This window comes from Pristiophorus japonicus, chromosome 19 (genome assembly GCF_044704955.1).
Source record: "Pristiophorus japonicus isolate sPriJap1 chromosome 19, sPriJap1.hap1, whole genome shotgun sequence".
Lineage (NCBI taxonomy): Eukaryota > Metazoa > Chordata > Chondrichthyes > Pristiophoridae > Pristiophorus > Pristiophorus japonicus.
This window is the reverse complement of record NC_091995.1, coordinates 51,302,881-51,324,640: the sequence shown is the minus strand read 5'-3', so window position 1 is coordinate 51,324,640 and position 21,760 is coordinate 51,302,881.

Here is a 21,760-nt window from a genome sequence, read left to right as displayed (position 1 = left end):
AGTTATATATTATAGGGGCCGACCGGTGCAAACAGCAGCGGAGCAGGAGCTGAGCGGGAGCTATAAAGGAGGAGAGCCCCAGAACAAAGCATGCCATTAGCTGGAGCTGACCTGTGGGGAAACAGCAGCAGAGCAGGAGCTATAAAGGAGGAGAGCCCCAGGACAATGCACGCCGTTAGCAGGAGCTGACCTGAGGGGAAATAGCAGCAGAGCAGGAGCGAATCGGGAGCTATAAAGGAGGAGAGCCCCAGCGCAGCGATGGCAGGAGCCAGCCACCGCAGGGAGCAGTGGGAGCCAGTTTAAGAGTGTGATGAAGGCAAAGCGGTGACAAACCAGACGTCACAGCAACCCAGGATCCCAGGTAGCGGATTGGTTGGCATCTCTTGGTGTGAGGTCGAGCCCAGCGGCGGGGTCGGGGCCCAGAACAGATCAGAGGAGAGCGGCAGGTCGGAGGACAGCGAGCGATCAGAGGGCATTGGGAGCCCAGAGGATTGAGGACAGCCGGTGGTCGGAGGACATTGGGAGCCCAGAGGTCAGAAGGTAGTGGAAGGTCGGAGGGCAGCAGGAGTTCGGAGGACAGCGGGAGCCCAGATGTCGGAGGTCAGCGGCAGGTCGGAGGACAGCATGAGCCCAGAGGTCAGAAGGCAGCGGGAGTTCTGAGGACAGTGGTAGCCTAGAGGTCGGAGGACAGCGGGAGGTCGGAGGAAAGCGAGAGTTTGGAGGGCAGCAGGAGTCAAAGGACAGCAAAAGCCCGGCGGGCAGTGGGAGGCCCGGAGGTTGGAGACCCAGAGGTTGGAAACGGTCAGCAGTGAGGTCGGCCCAGAATTGGTGCAGCGTAGACCAGCAGCGGATCGTGGCCCAGGAGCTCAGCTGACAGTAGGAGTATCCGTGTGTGTATGAACTAGGCCTGTACAGCAGAGCCTGGTCTCCAGTCATCTTGGATCACCTTGGACCAAGATCATGCTCTGCCAAGCACGTGTGGTAGCTGGTGTACATCGCACACCCCGCAGTAAAATAATTCATGCACTGCCATTTTCCACACTTTATAATGAAGTTCGGGATGTGGAATGTCAGGATCCTCATAGACAATCCTAACAGCAACAGACTGGAAAGCCACACCACTATCATTGTCTGGGAACTTGGGCGCTTCGACATTGACATCACTGTCTAAGCGAGACCCGGTGGGCAGGGGAAGGCCAGCTCAAAGAACAAGGTGGTGGCTACACCTTCTGGAAAGGCAAACCAGAAGAAGAATGCCGCCTCCATGGGGTTGGCTTCGCCATATAAAATGAGCTAGTGGGCCATCTCAGAGCCTCCCAGAATGCCTCACGACTCCTCAGCTCATCCTAGCCTGGAACCAGTGCACTACAGTCTTCAGTGCATACGCTCCAACACTGGAAGCTGCAGACAAGACCAAAGAGGAATTCTACTCCAGCCTCGAACAATGCCTGTCCCGAGTTCCAACAGGCAACATGCTGATCCTCCTTGGCGACGTCAAAGTTGGAAAGGACACTGACCTCTGGGGAGGTGTGATTGGTAGAGAGGGGGTAGGGAAAGCCAACTCCAACGGTATCCTCCTTCTGAAAAATGCCTAGAATATGGCCTCATCATAACCAATACCCTGTTCCAACAGAAGGACAAATATAAAACATCATGACAACACCCTCGCTCTAAGCACTGGCATCTGCTAGATTACATCATCGTCTGTGTGAGGGACCACAAAGACGTGCACATCACATGCACCATAACATCAGTTGACGATTCCTGGACAGATCACCGCCTAATTTGCTCTGATGTTACCATCAACATTGCCCCAAAACAGCGAAGGCAACAGAAACAATGCAGCAGGAAAATCTACACTGGAGCACTCAAAGATCCTGCTAAGAAAGCCATATTCTTCCAGTGCCTCGCTGCCAACCTGACGAATCCCAGTGACCCAGAGATGCAGAGTGTCCACAGCGCCTGGTCTAACCTCGATACTACCAGAATTAGCACCTGCGAAGTGACACTCAGTCATTCGACCAGGAAACACCAAGACTGGTTTGACGAGAACAACCAGATCCAGGACTTAACATGCAGCAAGTGCAAGGCATTCTTGGACTGCAAGCAGCAACACAACACGAGGGCAAGAAAGCAGCTCTACAGATGTCTTGAAGACCGAGGTCCAACAGAAAGCCCGTGATCTAAAGAACAGATGGTAGGTGGAGAAAGCTCAAGAAATCCAGCAGCTAGCCGAAAGCCATGACATGCGAGGATTCTTCAGCGCAGTCAATACGACCTATGGCCCAAGCAGCCAAGGCCCTACCCCACTACTGGCCAAGAATGGAGAGGTGCTCATGAAGGACTGAGAGTCAGTCAGTGCCCGATTGAAGGAGCACTTCGAGGATCTCCTCAACCGAGACAATGTCTTCAATGTGATTGTCCTCGATTCTATCCCATAGCATTCCATCTGCCACCATCTCAGCACAACCACAAAGTTGAAAAGGCCATCCGACAACTGAAGAACATCAAGTCATCAGTAGCAGATGGAATCCCCGCCGAAGCAGTAGAACATGGTGGAAAAGCACCAATGGCATGGATCCGTGACCTCATCTCTCTTATCTGGGAGGAGGAGATCATGCTAGGGGATCTCAGAGACGCTGTAATCATGTCCATCTTCAAGAAAGCTGAGAAGTCCGACTGCGGTAACTACAGCAGAATCTCCCTGTTGTCGATCACTGGGATAGTCATTGCATGAATCCTCTTGAATCGCCTTCTTCCTGTAGCTGAAGAGCTCTTCCCAGAGTCGCAATGTGGATTCTGCCCACTAAGGAGCACAATGGACATGATCTTCACCACACGGCAGATACAAGAGAAATGCAGGGAACAGCTCCAACCCTTGCACATTGCCTTCTTTGACCTCACAAAAGCCTTTGATACTCAACCGTGAGGTATTATGGAGTGCCCTTCTCAGATTCAGCTGCTCTCAAAGGTTTGTCACCATCCTCCACCTGCTCCACGATGCTCCAGACCAATAAATCTATCGCAACCCATTCACATTCGGACCGAGGTTAAGCAGGGTTGTGTCATCACACCAATGCTTTTCTCGATCTTCCTTGCTGCAATACTTCATCTCACCCGCAGCAAGCTCCCCGCCGGAGTGGAGCTAAATTACAGGGCAAACAGGAATCTGTACAGCCTCCACCGCCTCCAGGCCAGATCCAAACTCGTCCCATCGTCCATCATCGAATTACAGTTTGCAGATGACACTTGCGTCTGCGCACACTCAGAGGCCGAACTCCAAGCCAGCGTCAACACCTTCACTGAGGTGTACGAAAGCATCGGGCCTTACATGAAACATCCATAAGAGAAAGGTAATTTACCAACCTGCCCCCACCACACAGCACTGCCACCCGGTTTTGAAAATCCACGACGAGGCTTTGGACAACGTGGACCATTTTCCATACCTTGGGGCCATACTGTCAACAAGGGCAGACATCGACAATGAGGTCCAACACTGCCTTCTGTGAGCCTGTTGAGTCTTCGTCGCCTGAGGAAGAGAATGTTTGAAGACCAGGACCTCAAACCCGGCACCAAGCTCATCGTCTACAGAGCAGTGGTGATACCCACCCTCCTATATGGCTCAGACACATGGGCTATGTAGAGCAGGCACCTCAAAACACTGGAGAAGTACCACCAACGCTGCCTCTGCAAGATCCTGCAAATCTATTGGCAGGATAGGCACACCAACATCAGTGTTCTCACTCAGGCCAACATCCCCAGCATCGAAACACTGACTACATTTGATCAGCTCATTGGACAGGCCACATAGTCCCCATGCCTGACAAGAGACTCCCAAAACAAGTGCTCTACTCGGAGCTCAGGCACCACAAGCGAGTGCCAGGTGGGCAGCGGAAATGTTTCAATGACACCCTCAAAGCCTCCCTGAAAAAATGTAACATTCCCACCGACACTTGGGAATCCCTGGCCAAAGATCTCCCAAAGTGGTAGAAAAGCACCCAATAAGGCGCTGAACAGGACGAGTCTCTTCGCCGAGAGTAAGCTGAAGCCAAGCATCAACAGCGGAAGGAGTGCACAGCAACCCAGGCACCCGACCCACCCGTTCCTTCAACCACCATCTGCCCCAACTGTGACAGAGACTGTAGGTCCCACATTAGACTCTTGAGGCACCTGAGAACTCATTTTTAGTGTGGAAGCAAGTCATCCTCGACTCCGAGGGAGTACCTATGATGATATAATATAGATTAAAGATAGAGAAAATTATTGATGTAACTCAGATCTAAAGAAAGCTATTCCATCATAATTGTGCACAATAGTTCCATCAAATACCTCGCATGAATCTATAAATAAATATCCCCTGCTTCAGGAGTCTTGTACCATGACTGTGGAAATGGAGATGTCGCAATATTTTGTTTTGAACGTATGATGAAAGTAATTTTCTCGAGTCCTTAATCTTTCAATGGACAATACCATTGCAAAATATCCATGATCAGTATGAGTGAATAAGACTCCTTTTAATTTGTTTGTTCAAGTGACTGTAAACAATCCCAATTATTATGCAATGCTCATGTGTTACCAGGTTTCCCTTAGGTATAAATACGAGCTTATTTTGAAAGCAGAATTTCTGCCTGTTCACAGCGCTAACTGGCAACATCGCTTCTCTCCGAATATGGGACAGCCGGTAATCATACAGATAGAAAACATTTACTATCCGATTCTTGCAATAATTGGTCTTCCTGGTAAGCCGCTTATAATCAGTTAATGCTCATCATTAACAGTGCTTCCCTGTGTCACTGCTCCTGCTGGCGGTGTAATGGTATGATCTGTTTGTGTTGATGTGTTTTATGTGCAGACTATAATTACTTGCATCAAAGAAACAACTCAAATGGCTCCAAGGTTCTGTCATATTGTTAATGTAACAACCTGAGAGGAAGCTCCATTTGCTCTGACTATTTAAATTCAGCTATTTAGTGGAGATGCATTGGCCGTGATAGACATTCTTGTAGTTCTGTTGCTGGGACAATTATTTGTATCGGATAGGGTGGCCAAAACAGCAATTATTAAATGGATTCCCTGAGATTGTTCAAGAAAAGGAAAAGGAATGTATTGTTATATATTGTGAATCCAGGAGAAATAGAAGAGATTCTCCAGCGCTCACAACATCGAGCTCAAAAGCTTCAGACTACAGCCTCTTCCCCTACTTTTTCACAAGGGAGCTGTTAATGTGTTTGCCATTCCCATTTATACCTCTTCTAGACGCATCTTTTGTTTCATTACTTGTTCTATTAGCATCTCCTTTTGTTTTGTATTGCATACCTTTTGTCATTTAATCTCCCTTCCCTTGCACACTATCACAGACCTTCCCTTTTGTTCTTTCCTCGGCGCCCCCTTTCCCGGCCCCTAAACTTGTTTAAAATCTGTTACATCTCTAATTTCTCCAGTTGTGACAAAGGTCACAGACCTGAAACGTTAACTCTGTTTATCTGCCCACAGATGCCGCCTGACCTGTTGAGTATTCCCAGAATATTCTGTTTTATTTCAGATTCCAGCATCTGCCGTATTTTGCTATTGAAAATAAATTTCGTTGCTGGTCCTATCGGCCCGTCCGATAAAACAAGAGTTAAATAGTTCAATCAATAATACACTTTTATCCTCTGTTGGGAGTTTATTTAAACGTTAATTATTTACAAAAACGGGGGCAAAGTGAAGAACGTGTCACACATAAAGCACAGATGGACGGGAGATAAACTGGGATATGATCATGAACCAGGATGTCCGGACCGTCACAGAGATTTCCAATACTATGTTTGTACAAGCTGCAGTGTCCAAAGTTTACGTTTCCAGTCTTGGCAGAGATTTGGATCTGAAATAAAAGCCATTGCTTTTTACAATATTCATCTCAGGCTGGACGCCAAAGAACCATTTTATATAATTAAATGGGTAACAATAATTATTCACTGGAAGCGTCGTCGACCTGAAACATTAATTCTGTTTCTCTCTCCCCAGAACCTGCCTGACCTGCTGAGTATTTCAAGCATATTCTGCAATTATTTCAGATTTTCTACATCCAGAGTGTTTTGCTTCTGACAATAATTGCACTTGGATTCCAATACACAGCATAAAATATATTCAGGATAATTGTTGAGAGAATATTTAAGAAGGGTTACTCATGCAGCAGCAGCTATCTGGTGGTAGACATTCTTGGGCGGAATGGCAGGGGCTGCCTGTTATTCGCCCCTCCCGACAGTCAGCTCTATTGGTCTAAGTAACTTGACATCGAGTGGGCAGGCAACGGGCATTACCACCCAAGACAATCCTGGTCATGTGAGAAAAGCACAGTCATTCCTTCCAGAGCCCCGCTCCCCGCTTGATGTACATAACCATTGCACGTTATTATTCAACTAAATTTGAAATGCGCTTTAAATGTTTGCATCTGAAGTAAACCAGCGTCCACATTTCCAATAATAACGGATATATCTCCAAAGTTCCCTCTGCCCATGCTCAGGCCCCACGAACCACCGTCATTATGCGTCTACTTTGAAGTAAACAATTCTGGCCGTACATAGTTGTGGCACAATGCAAACAGCATTGTTTGTCCTTATATTGTCCACATGAAACAATGTATCACTGAGCAATCTACCTTGATTGGTCATTTGCTGAAGGTAAGCATGGCAAGGACACCATGTTGGAATTTTCACCTGCCTCCAGAAGATTAAACAATAGGATATGGCAAGCAGAATACTGTTATCACGCTGAGTCCTACAATGCATCATAATTGGGGATATTTGCAATGAGGGCACACGAGGAAATGAAAAACAGGCGGATTCACTTGCGGCCACCAGTCGGAAAACCCCATTTTTGGTCCGCTGGAAAGTTAAAAATCCAACCATGTCAGTCACTGCAGTATTCTTTTCTTCTGAAGTAACTAAAAATAGGTTAGCGATGTGAATCCATAAAGAAATGCAAGTTTTCTGAATTATTAGGCTTCTCTGCCAAATTGGAAAAAATAAAGAGTGATTTGAGTGATAAAAAAACGTCCATGAATTTTATTCAAATAATTATCGACTGATCATCATCTCAGAGTAACGAGAGCTAGTAATTTAATGTTCACTTTTTTGCAGCTAATTTGGTGACAATCGTCATTCTCTCCCGTGGAAAGTGCGGTCTCTCCAAATACATCACCCGTTACCTAATGGCCATGGCAGCGGCTGATCTAATGGTCCTGATTAATGAAGTGATTCTGTATGAGATTAACGATGGTTGTTTCCCAAATTCATTCCTAAACTATACTCCAATTTGAAGTCTCAATCTCACCCTGTGTTATTCTTTCATTGACTGCTCTGTCTGGCTAATGGTGGCTTTCACCTTTGATCAATTTATCGCTATTTGTAACCAAACGTTGCGAACAAAATATTGTACTGAAAAAACTGCAGCTGTGGTCATAGCAGGTGTGTTTCTTCAGTGTTTTAGAAAATGCTCCAATCTACTTTGTATTTGAACCTCGGAAAATAATTGACAATGTGCCATGGTCCTGCCATGTAAAATCAAGCTTCTACATCTCACCCTTATGGCTATCGTATTTGTGGTTTGAAACAATGTTAACCCCATTTGCCCCATTTCTTTTGATCCTGCTGCTCAATGCCCTGACCAGCAGGCACATTGTACTGGCCAACAGAGTGAGGAGGGGTCTCCAAGCAAACAACAATGTTCAGAATCACACTGATCCAGAGATGGAGAACCGAAGGAAATCCATGATCTTACTGTTCACGTTATCTTACAATTGTATACTATTATGGATGGTAAGTTTTATAATGTTTATATGTGTGCAATTTACAGATTGTCAATTTATGAAAGCAAATTCTAAAGACTCCTTCACCATTGCGGAACAATTCGGGTATATGCTGAGGTGTTTGAGTTCTTGCACAAATACGTTTATTTATGCAGTGTCCCAGAGCAAATTCAAAGAGGAATTGAAGAACGTGATCAGGCATCCCCTGGCTTTCATTACTAATTTAATGAAAAACGTTAAATAATCCACAAACTAAAGTGGAACTACACCCATTGGAAACGGGCAGTAATTGTTCAACTAACATCTACAAATAGGAATCACTAAAGGAAATGGAAGCTCCCATCTGTTTCCAATATTAGATATCATATTCTAGGTGATAAAATATGTTTGGGATATTATTAACTTTTGCCGATAGTTTAAGACAAGTGATGCCACATAGGAACAAACAAATAAGATATTTTCAGATCCGCACGGCGGATTCTTCTGATACATTTCGATGAGGAAGGATGAGAGGAGGCGTGAATGGCGCATTAATGCCAGCATGGACTGGTTGGAGCTAATAGCCTATTCCTGTGCTGAGTGTTCTATGTGATTCTATGTCAAACCAGAGTCATATTTTCCCTTCCTATTTCAAATCATGCAAATTATAACACAAAACAATCTCGTTTTGTTCCTGAACCACAGCAAACAAATCCCATCAAACGTTCCCAACATACACATTTTAGGAATGGTCGCTAATATCAATTCGGAGAGGGAAGCAGAGAAGATTTCTCAAAATAATCGAAATGAGCTGAGACAGATTGTAATGCCTGAAATTGCTGCCCTGACTGGTATCAGCGACGTCAGTTCCATCTGAGGGTGTAGATTTCGGGAACAAGTTTGGAAAGGAATGTTGCAATGTTTATGAAAATGGCATTCAAGTAGCACAAAGTGGACAATCTAACTTTCATATTCAAAACTGCTAGTTCTTCCCGGGATCAGCCCAACACCCTCTCCCAATCCCAGCAACAGCTACTGTGAGAATCGTAAACACTTTGGGAACAATTTGAATGTACATCATCATTTTAATATGATCCACACCAAAATTCATCGTTGACCAAATGATGAAATATCCAAAAAGGTGACGGCATTCGGGGACTGTGCCATATTTCTAAAATAACTTGGCTTCAGGCAGGGCTACTTCCCATTGACTGGAGGTGTGTTACAGGGTCCCGCTCCAAATTACGGCTACACAGTCGGCGTGAAGTCTATTGTTTGCCATCCAACTCCTTAAAATTTGACGACCATGAACTCCCATAGCCCTTCCGATCGGTTCCTGAGATGGTTATCCACATTTATTTTACCCGCACCCGGTATATATCAGGCCAGAGCCTGTCTCCTTCTCCTCCGCCCATAGCCTGTTGATCTGAAATTCAACGTCTCAGCATAACAGCGGGGCAGCTCAGCTTTATACAACTCTCTGTGTGTAAAAGTGAACGCTCTTCGATCTAACGTGCACCACGGAGCCTCCTTATTTTGATATTATAAAAAATATAAATTTACAAAGACAAAGTATGATGCACCTAAACTAGAGGTTGTGCTTATCTGTGGCTAATGTGCAGTTATTTCTAATGCAATCTGTGAAACTATAATGGAACGAACTCAGCTTCCTTTAGGAATGCAGATTTAAAAATATTTTTTTTAAAAATTTGATCATAATGATATTCTTAAGTTTAATTTTTGAGCGTGAAATGTCCTGCTCCATAATTAGTTGGAGCAAATATGGCTCGTCTTAATCTGTTTGTTCAAATGACTTTAACTGGTACTGAGCTTGAGCTTTTTCTCAGATCTTAACAGGACCTCATTTTGAAAGCAGAATATCTCGTGTCCCTGAAATTGAAACACAGTGTTGCTTCGCTCCGAAAACAGGACAGCCAATAATAACAGATAGAAGACATATACTGTCCTGATCTTGCAAAAGTTGGAGTTCCGAATAAGCCGCTTATATTCAGTTAATATATATCTTCAGCAGTATTGACTGTCTCACTACCCTGCTGTCGGTGTAATAATATTATTTGTTTGTTTTGATGTGGTTGATGTGCAAACATTAATTACCACCAGCAAATAAATAACAATGAGAAAACTAAAAGTTTCCGACATATTCCTAATGTAATAACCGGAAAGGGAGCACAATTTATTCTGAAACTTTCAATTAAACGGTTTAGTGGAGATTTCGATGCATTTGCAGATATTCTTGTAATTTTATTTCGGATCCAAATATTAGCATCGCAGCTTGGTTCTGATTGGTTAATATAATTTAGTAAGTTCAGGGATAATTTGAAGAATACGAATAACCGACCCCTGGCTCAAATAACGGATTCGCCGAATTTAAAAAAAAGCACAATGGTACATTTAACTTTGGGAAATAGTACAAAAGACGCCTTATGGAATTGCACGCCCATTTTGCGTCTCGCCCAATTTTCCCTTCCATTGACTTAAATGGAAAGAGCGATCAGGCGCGGTACACAAAGGGAGTGAATACGGTATCGTTCGTTTTACACAATCGCCCAAAGTTAAAATTAATCAATTCCATCCCCCAACTATAAGAGATGTACTTCGATAGAAATGATATGTACACACAGGAATCTCCTGTCGAATTGCTCACACTCAGTGAAGCATGTGCCCGGAGCTTTGTTTTTCCGAGATCGCCAGTCTGATTTCCATTTCAATTATATTGAATAAATGGGGAAGAGAAGTCGGGAGCGCTCACATGAAAACCCCGGCAGTGCTTTTTGGAGCCACAAATGGGGTATTCTCATTAAGAACCAATTCAATACTGTCATGTCCCCGGATGTAAGATGAGTACGTTATTTTCTATTACATGACATTCTGGGCTTCCCTGCTTTTCAGATCCCTCGGGTAATGGGTGAGTTGAGACACTGGCCGATGATGGCAGCGCTCTGACGTTCAGTAATGCCGGGACACGATAGTTAGGTATAATGAATCGGTTCTCGGGTCCAGGATAAATGGCAGCAGTTGTGCAGTAGGTGTGCTGAGATTCTGAAGCACAAAGTACTTGCCGCGGGTTCTGCAGCGCTGCAGCAGCGGGTCTGAGGTGAATTAACACTGAGTGATGGGGAGGTGGGGGGGGGGGTCGGTTTAGGCCGCACTGGGAATTGGGTATTGCGAGAATCAGCCCCTGGTGAAGCCTTTCCTTTGGCAGCACCGCAGAGGCAGAACATACAGCCTGGTAGTAATCGGGACTGGAATGTGATTTCTGGCGGGGGGGAGGAGGAGGAAGTCTCTAAGCCCATGGGTGGGAGTGGGAGGATCCCAGGATCTGACAGCTCTTCGGTTGTTGGCCATGATGTGAAATGAACTGACTCGGAAATCTCTCTGCAGATTCTGAAGTCAGCGATTATCATTGCTTCTTTGAAAATGACGAGTTGTTATGAATTTAACAACAAATAGCTGCTTAAACTGACCATTATTGGATAATTACATCATCGCTCAATGGCTTATTTGATTTCAAAGATTCAATCGAAACCCCTTATTAACGTTAGATAATGTTTTAAGAACTGTACAGACAATCATCATGTAACAATAATAAACTGAACAATGTAAGCAACAGAGGGCGCGCGTGCTTTAGACAGGGAGTATTCCCTGAGCCCGCTGTCATTGTGACCGAATAGAATAAGCTGAAAATATCTTCCTGATCAATTAACTTCAAAAATGTTTCCAATTGATTTCATTTCAACGTAACGTGAAATAAATGAATTAGTTATACACAGGGTTAAATACACTTCAACAGATTTTAAACTGAGCCGCCTGGCTGGAAACTGACGGATTGACCGACCGTCTGTTTCCCGCCGCACCTGAGTATAATGGAGTATAATGGGGCAGCCGGTCCCACCCGTCACTCCACCACTGGGCGTGTTGGGTTAAAACTAATTAAATAATGAAATATCAAATCTGAATGGGACCAAAGGCACAGCTGGTGCAATCACTCCATTGGACGTTATTAATGATTTTTCATTTCAACTCTAATGCGAGAATGTGGGAATACAATGCCACAGCTGATGACAGACGGGCTTATCCCGAAGAGCTAAGTTGACATTAGTGTCAGTGTAAAATGGACGGTGTTGAATTGACATTTCATTAGGCGTCACAACTGAGTTGTATTCCATCCACTTGAAATAAATTCAAAATCGGCCGTCGTGTGTAATGGGCGAGTTATTCGATATTCCCCATTTTACTCTGTCACGTGAAGTTAAAATTACCCCAGGTCTTGATTGGGTGAATTTCTCTTCGGTGGAAGTGAAACACAAACAAAAGATAATTGCCTACCCGGGTTACATTCTGCTCCCTCCATTTCTTGTTCCTTGACTTCAGTGAAAACTAATGTCTGTGGGTATAAAAGGGTCCTGTCTCCGCCCGTAAATGGTCATTCACCCAATTGACCATTTGTTGGAGGTTTAATTCTCCATTTCATTTATTGCTTATTTCCTATAATAACCAGAGTATCTGTTTGAAGTTTAATCAGTGTTGCCTGAATAAGAACACATTGGCTTTGTTTTTTCAGTGTTCAGCACGACTCGTGAACTGAAAGACATCCGGAAACAAAAATGTTTCACCTGCCTCCTAGGTCAAGATAAGAGGTAATTCCTTAAAAGGAGTTACTGCCTGTGAATGTAATTTCAGGTGTTCAGCAAGAAAAAATCTTCGATAACCTTTGTAACAATTCCCTTTCATGTGCCAAAGATTACTAGCAGACCATTATTATGAGTTAGGTGGTACTGCCATGCAAAATCAATCTTCTATGGCGTCCCCACATTGGGAGCATTTTTGTTGTTGGACAGCATTTTATCCCTGTTGGTTCCATTTGTTTTGATTTTATTGCTCAATGTTCTGACCATTAGACTAGCTGTACTAGGCAATAGAATGAGAAGGAATCTCCGTGGGAACAACAATGGTGACAATCACATTGAAACAGAGAAGGAGAACTGAAGAAAATCTATCAGTTTCCTTTGTCCACCTCTTGTAGCTTTATACTTTTATGGAGGGACATTTTCCTATATTACATAAATGTGCAATTTATATTAAGATAACAATTATTCTGACCTTCTCACCATTATGGAAAAAAATGGATATGACGATTCGAATTAGAGTTCCTGCACAGACAGGTTTGTTTATCAGTGTCCCAGTGGAAATTCAGAGACGCATTGAAGACGATGATTAATTAACCTTGATTGCAATTATTAAGCCAATTAAATAGGTAATGACTTCATAGAATTAAATAAATTATATCCATCCAAGCTGAACATAGGTGCTGCAGTATAAATAGTGTGCACACGCTCAAAGCTCATGTGGCATGGAAAATAATGCTTCCTCTCTTCCAAGCTTGTTTCATGTACGACGCAGTACAGGAACTACCTAGACTGGACTCTTTTGTTGTACAAAAATGTGTTTATCCCATCCTTAAATGTGAACCCTATAATGTACCATTTCGGTTGCTTGACAGCAACACATATCATTCCATTTTGCTTTTTTAAACAACTGATGCCCAGGCTTGGTGGTTTTACAACAGAGACAGGAATGTGCGCAGTTATATTTGGAGGCATATCGCATGACAGCACTCTGTCTTGGAAGCTGAGATAGGGAACTGAATTGATTATCACCACGCTTTTGATAGATCAATATTTGCTCGATCTTCTCAAAAAACTGTGACCTTTGATGCTATTCGTCTGATATCTGCCGAAAACAAGTAAATCTAGCATTAAAAACGCCTGAGGCAGTCAGCTTGAGTCCTGAGAATACAAAACATTCAATAAAGTATGTTGTCTTTATATTCAGTATTGCAACTAAGCAAAATGTCGATTATAAATATTCAAGCTTCATTATTTCAGAAAATAGAGGTAAGTGGTCAATTCATTCTCGGCTGCGCAAGCTTTGAGAGGGAACTTTCAGGATGGAATCAGCTATCACAACAGCGGCTGCAGGCTTGCTGGAACAAATTTTAAATAAGTAGTGATCTGAAACTGTTCGAATAAGTTTAAAGCAAGACTTCATCCTGTAACTGTAAAGTTGTAAATCGGCAGGACTCTCCATTAATTTGTATTTAACTCTTGTGTATTTATTATAACGTACCATGTAGATTTATAAAACGTGCTGCAATAAATTTCGAACAAAGGTGCAGTTAAAGTCATCGATATGATTTATCCAAATCAATAAATAATTGTTGTCAATAAATTTCAGCTGAAATGAATCCAGGCTAAATCATTTTTACTGAGAAATGTATACGGACAATTTTCAAACATTTTCTGTGAAGTCACAAACGTTTCCCAATCTCTACCATTGTTACCTCAAGTTAAATGCTACGTGGCTTGACCCACACGTTCCATCCTACAGCTCCCTCCCCCGTGCCTTGTATTTCATAACATTATGTGACGAAATCCCCTGTGCCACATTATTCGCAATGAATGGAGTTTGATTTTAAGCTGCTTAGTTGATTACCTCATTTTTGCAATGGCTGTAAGGGAACAGAAATAATTTGAAAGAACTCAACAACTATTCACATGCTTTATATTTAGCTTCCTCATTAAATCTAATAAGGAAATAAATGAAGAACATAGGGAGCAGTTGGATGCCTTGACATCCAGAAATGTCTTGGTGTAAAAAGAATGATTATGAAGTTACTCACCGATTATAAACCTCGCTCAATTTTCCTTCCCATTGAAGTCAATGGAAGAGGAAAGTGGGCGGGCCTATGAAGGGCAAACATTCGATATCGTCCATTTTACACTATCACCCAGAAGTTAAATGACTCCCTGCATTATAATGTATTTGTTGGCATTTGACTTAATGACACAGCACATATAAAGGAGGCCTTCAGCTGCAGTACAAACTGATAATTCAGTTTATTCTTTGCTTATTTGTGCGCCATTTTGCTTCCTCATTTGGAGAAAAGAGACTATGTCTCTGGACAGCAACAACTTTCATTTACATAGCAGCTTTAAATTAGATAAAATGTCCAAGATACATTAGGGAGGCCTCATTGAAAATAATAACCAGGAGCCGCAGAGGGCGATATTCGGAAGATAGTCTAAAAGTTTAATCGATGTGGTGGGTTTCAAGGACGCTTTTAAAGAAGGAGAGGGAATTAGACAGAATGATGGGATTGAGGGAGGCATTCCAGGGCATGGGCTGCAGGTAGTCTGAGGCACTGGAAAGTAAAATTGGGCGGGGGGACAAATCGGGCGGCCCATCTGATTTCTGCCACACCGGGTAGGTTAAAATCTGGGCTATCAGGCTTTAATGATACAAGCAAAACAATTACTTCCATTCTGCACGGGAGATTTAACTATCATTTATTTTGGTTATAGATTGAAGACTGAAATATAATTCTCAATATTAGCAAACTAACACTGAAACCTACAAGTCAGCTGCTGGATATTTTTACAGCCTAATAATAATATTATGTGAACTCACTTTGTCCAGTTGTGAATGAGAATAAGGACTGAAATGAACTGGAGCTGTTTCTGGTTGAAGCGGATATCACCTCTTCAAAAAGGCAGGTACTTCAGGGAATTCAGGGTCAGAGAAATCTCCGGACCTAGTTCCGATCACGTAAATGGGTCGGAGAGGAATTGCCAAAATTATTGCTTGCAAATTGGCCTGGGTCCACAATCTGTTTTTTTTAGCCTGTCGCAGGAGATCACATGGTTTGTCTTGTGTATATATTATCTTACAAGAGGTATTGCAATCGTGTGAGAAAGTCTAAATGGACCAGAGGGTTTCACCTGCCCGTCATTGTTCGTTTGTTCGTATTATCTGAAAGAAAGTGGAAGTCCCCTGCTGCCAATATCGCTCAACGCAACCAGATTTGGAGTAGTATCCTTAAGTTACCAGAGACATTGATGACAGCGAGATATCGAAGATGGTTGAATTTACAAAGCAAGGTAATATTTTGGAATAAAAACAGAAAATGCTGGAAATCTCAGCGGGTCAGGCAACATCTGTGGAGGGAAAGTAGGGTTAATGTTTAGGGTCGACCCGAAATATTAACTTTACTTTCTCTCCACCGATGCTGTCTGACCCGCTGAGATTTCCAGCATTTTCTGTTTTTATTCCAGATTCTAGCATCTGCAATATTTTGCTTTAAAATTTGGGAAGTTTGGACTGCACTGCTATTGAATATGAACCCCTGGGACAAGAGTTCTCCGTAATGTTTCGGTTGGACATTGAGGCAAGTACAATATCCCTTGGTCTAACCTACCTTCACAGCGCCCATGTCATCAATACAAAGCTCCATGGGGAAGTAGGTTGTGAGGAGCCTTTAAAGGGATTTAGACAGGTTAATTAAATGGGCAATAAGGTGGAAGATGTAGTACAATGTGGGGAAATGTGAGATGATTTACTTTGGTAGGAAGAACAGTAAAACAGATTCATTGTTAAATGGTGAGCAACTAGTAAATGTTGGTGTTCAGTGAAATTTAGGGGTCCTCCTACAGGAAACACACAAAGTTAGCATGCAGGTGCACGAAGCAAACAGGAAGGCAAATGGGATGTTGCCCTTTCTTGCAAAGTGGTTGGAGTAAAACAGTAAGGATGTCTTGCTACAATTGTACACGGATTTGGTAAGACCACACCTGGTGTGTGGTTCACAGTTTTGGGGGTCTTATCTGAGGAAGGATACATGTGCCTTAGAGCTGGTGCAACAAAGGTTCACGAGATTGAATGCTGGAATGAGGTGATTGTCCTATAAGGAGAGATTGAGTAGATTGGGCATAGAGTCTCTGGAGTTTACAAGAATGAGAGGTGATCCCATTGAAACATACACAATTCTGAGTGGGATTGACAGTGTAAACTCATGGCACATAATCAGGATGAGGGGTCGGCCATTTAAGACTGAAATGAGAAATTTCTTCACTAAGAGGGTTGTGATTGTTTGGAATTCTCTGCCCCAATTTGCTGTGTATGATGATTAGTTGAGTATATTCAAGGCTGAGATAGATACATTTTTAACTCGAGGGGAACCATGGAATCTTGGGATTGGACTAGAGAGTGGAGTTCAGGTTGAACATCAGCGATGATCTTATTGCATCGGGGAGCAGGCTTCAATGCTTGTATGTCCTACTTCTGCTCCTAATACATATGTTGTTATGTTCTAATAGATTCAATGTTGTTGAAACCATCAACCTCATGTTCCGCTCCAAGTCAGACACTATACTGATATAGACATTTCTGACCATTCCAAATCTCCCGACTACACCCCAGTGTGGGCACACCATCACCATGGATTTCAGAGGTCCAACAATTAGCACATTATCAATAATCCCAGAGCTGATCATTATTTGCAGCTTTACCCGTATTGCTCACATATCAAGAACTGAAAAATGATGATCTGGAGCGCCTATCTCTCTAAGGGGGCGAAATTGCCCTGCGTCCCGATTGAGGGTGACAACTTTCTGGGACCGAGACATTAAGCGCCCAGCGCAGAAGTCCCACCCCCACCGCGGAAATGCCCTCAATTGCATTCAAACAAGCGGAGCGCAATCTCGCGTTCCAATTCCTTTGAGCATGGTAACCGGGGCCTGCATGGACATTGAAGGAAGTAATCCGTGATGTTCCGCGGAGTGATGACGTGTTTCAAAGCCCCTCCCCTTAGATTAAAGGGGCGGGCCTCTGGGCACACTGAAAGGCCACTGCTGGCCTCCAGTAAGACATCAGGGCAATGTGTGAACAGGCCTGAAGCCCGACACCCAAGACAGCGTGGCGCTGCACATTGACGGCCCAAACCACACTAAGGCCGCCATCGCTGAGCCGGCCCGAGAGAAGGCCTACAATAAAGGGCGCTGCCGCCCTCCCTTTAACTATCGTCCTGAGAGAGGAAATCGGCCAGCTTCGCGATCGCCTGCCTCGCCGCCCACGGTGATGATTCCTTCGCTGGTTCCACGGCCACCCGGTTGCAAACCATGGGCCACGGCTGTGCCATGGCAGCACCTCCGTCAGCTCCCAGGCAATTTCTCAGTTTGCGGTAGTGCCCCTCCCCCAAGTGAAAAGTGGTTCTAAAAAGAGACAATTTCGCCCCCAAACACTTCAGACTTTCACCTAGCGTTACTAAGCCTCCATTGAAAAGAATACACTGGAACTTTGGAATTCAATGCGGCATAGCACCTTTCCTGCGCTCCAGAGCTAGTGATAGTCCGTCAGGTCTCTAATTCCAAGTTCCTAACACTGGGCTTTATGTGTACTGAGCCGACTGTCCAGCGAAAGATGTTTCAGCGCTGTATGCAGCTTCCAACAGATTTCTGTAGCTTGCTGGAGTAATATTGGGGTCTCTCTCCATTCAGTGCAAAAGATATGTATAAGAACAGCTCACTCAGTTGTATGGGCTGCATGGACAGCAATAAACCATCCAAATGTTCTTCGAATGCATTTCACTCTCCACCTTCAACCCCCGCAGTTTCCAACTACATGTGGAACACGGGCGCTAGCAATTGTAGGAGGCAATATGCAACACTGGTGACCATGAATCGCCAGCCGTTTTACACTTGGCTCCATTTGAATTTCTACCGAAATCAATGGAACATAAAATCAGGCGGAGTATAAATTGCGCTGCTGAATTGCGAGCAGCTACATTGCCCTACCGCTCAAGAAGTATTGCACCCCAGTCAGTGGAATAAACTTGTCTTCAGATCACGGGCATTTCGTTCGCAGGCAGCGCTCCTGATAATTCGGGAACGTTGCCGTAATATTCTATGCATTCATTTTAATGGAGATAAAATCAGGAATAGATCATGCAGGATTTTACACTAGGCATTCCCAACAGACAGCTCTGCTCCTTAATTCTGACGGAGAACTGTTGGTAAAATCATTTCCATCGTACCTCATGGTGCTTAAACACTGTGGAGCAAATTGGAAGAAGAAAAGGCAAGTACTTAGATAAAACAAAGATAGTGATGATCCAGCATCAATAAGCACACCGATCTCATCAAATTATTCAGTACATCGTTGAAAATGTGAGACATGTTGTGCTTGTGAGTCCTGTCCAGGAAGGATCCACACCAATACTGCAGAAACACACTCACTAAAATATATTGCTTTCTAATTAAATCAATGTCAAATTCTAGACTTTAACATTCTTGTTATGCTGCTGGAACCTGTGACTGTGAAGAAGACCCTCACCCCGACCCTTTCTGGTGATTGGAGAAGGGGCAGCTTCCGAACCTGTTGGTTCAATGACTGTGACTAATGTTAGTGATAGGGTAACCCGATTGCCCCGTGGGCTCTCAGTCAGGTATAAAAAAGTAATTGCTGTGAAGCCATTGCATCGACTTCTCAATCAGATCAACCAGCAAGATCATCGCTCCTTGAAAATGGGATGGCCAATAATTGTGCAGATAGAAGCAATTTTCTACTCGATTCTTGCAGCGATTGGTGTTCCTGGTAAGTCATTCTGATCAATTGTTATTACCCTTACTGATGGTTAACTGTATTAATGCTCTTGTTGTCCAGCAACATTGGGGTAGATCATGACTTTGTGCTATGGTGTAAAGTGGGTGATAGGGAATGAGCCATCTGCTTTACATCTCTCCTGGATTTTATTTCCACTGACTTCAGTTGAATAAATAATCGGGGGAGATGCAAATCACGCTGCTGATTCGCTATCACCCGTTTTACATCATCGCACGAAGTCAAGATTTGCCTCAATCTCTATTTCTGTTCCGATGTGTTCACGCAGTCAGTAATTACAGCTATCATTCCATTAAAGTCAATGGAATAGGGAATCGGACGAGGTGTATAATGGGAGGTGAATTGGATATCCCCCGGGTTATACCATTGCTCAAAGTTAATATTACACCCTGTCTGATTTCAGTGTCCATTGGGTGGATTTATGCTTTTAGTTATGAACGGAAATCAGTAAGTAGATTACTGGCCGCAGAGTTTACAATTCTCTCGACCTTTGCTTACATTGAATTCAATGAAAATGAAAGTCCACTGCCGTGTAAAACATGCGGCTGATTGCCACAATATGGTTTCTGCCGGGCAGCAAAAGTGAAAATTCACCACCAGTGAAGTTTATGGGAGCACAATAGGTGGAGGTACAAACGGTCGGTGCAGTTTCCCACTCGGCAAATAGAAACATAGAAAATAGGTGCAGGAGTAGGCCATTCGGCCCTTCGAACCTGCACCGCCATTCAATAAAATCATGGCTGATCCTTCCCTCAGTACCCCTTTCTTGCTTTCTCTCCATACCCCTTGATCCTCTTAGTCATAAGGTCCACATCTAACTCCCTCTTGAATATATCCAATGAACTGGCATCAACAACTCTGCAGCAGGGAATTCTACAGGTTAACAACTCTCTGAGTAAAGAAGTTTCTCCTCATCTCAGTCCTAAATGGCCTGTCTCTTATCCTAAGATTGTGTCCCCTGGTTCTGGACTTCCCCAACATCGGGAACATTCTTCTTGCATCTAACCTGTCCAGTCCCATCAGAATCTTACATGTTTCTATGAGATCCCCTCTCATCCTTCTAAACTCCATTGTATAAAGGCCCAGTTGATCCAGTCTCTCCTCATAGGTCAGTCCAGCCATCCCTGGAATCAGTCTGGTGAACCTTCGCTGCACTTCCTCAATAGCAAGAATGTCCTTCCTCAGATTAGGAGACCAAAACTGAACACAATATTCCAGGTGAGGCCTCACCAAGGCCCTGTACAACTGCAGTAAGACTTCCCTGCTCCTATACTCAAATCCCCTTGCTATGAAGGCCAACATACCATTTGCCTTCTTCACCGCCTGCTGTACCTGCATGCCAACTTTCAATGACTAATGAACCATGACACCCAGGTCTCGCTGCGCCTCCCCTTTTCCTAATTTGCCACCAATCAGATAATATTGTGCCTTCGTGTTTTTTGCTCCCAAAGTGGATAACCTCACATTTATCCACATTATACTGCATCTGCCATGTATTTGCCCACTCACCTAACCTGTCCAAGTCACCCTGCAGCCTCTTAGCGTCCTCCTCACAGCTCGCACCGCCACCCAGTTTCGTGTCATCTGCAAACTTGGAGATATTACACTCAATTCCATCATTTAAATCATTAATATATATTGTAAAGAGCTGGGGTCCCAGCACTGAGCCCTGCGGCACTCCACTAGTCACTGCCTACCATTCTGAAAAGGATCCGTTTGTCCCAACTCTCTGCTTCCTGTCTGCCAACCAGTTCTCTATCCACGTCAGTACATTAACCCCAATACCATGTGCTTTGATTTTGCACACCAATCTCTTGTGCGGGACCTTGTCGAAAGCCTTTTGAAAGTCCAAATACATCACATCCACTGGTTCTCCCTTGTCCACGCTACTAGTTACATCCTCAAATAATTCCAGAAGATTTGTCAAGCATGATTTCCCTTTCATAAATCCATGCTGACTTGGACCAATCCTATCACTGCTTTCCAAATGCGCTGCTATTTCATCCTCAATGATTGATTCCAACTTTTTCTCCACTACTGATGTCAGGCTAACCTAACTATAATTACCGTTTTCTCTCTCCCTCCTTTTTTAAAAAGTGGTGTTACATTAGCAAGCCTCCAGTCCATCGGAACTGATCCAGAGTCGATAGATAGTTGGAAAATGACCACCAATGCATCCACTATTGCTAGGGCCACTTCCTTAAGTACTCTTGAATGTAGACTATCAGGCCCTGGGGATTTATCGGCCTTCAATCCTATCAATTTTCCGAACACAATTTCCCACCTAATAATGATATCCTTCAGTTCCTCCTTCTCACTAGACCCTTGGTCCCCTAGTACATCCGGAAGTTTACTTGTGTATTCCTTCGTGAAGACAGAACCAAAGAATTTGTTCAATTGGTCTGCCATTTCTTGGTTCCCCATTATAAATTCACCCGAATCGGACTGCAAGGGGCCTACGTTTGCCTTCACCAATCTTTTTCTTTTCACATATCTATAAAAGCTTTTACAGTCAGT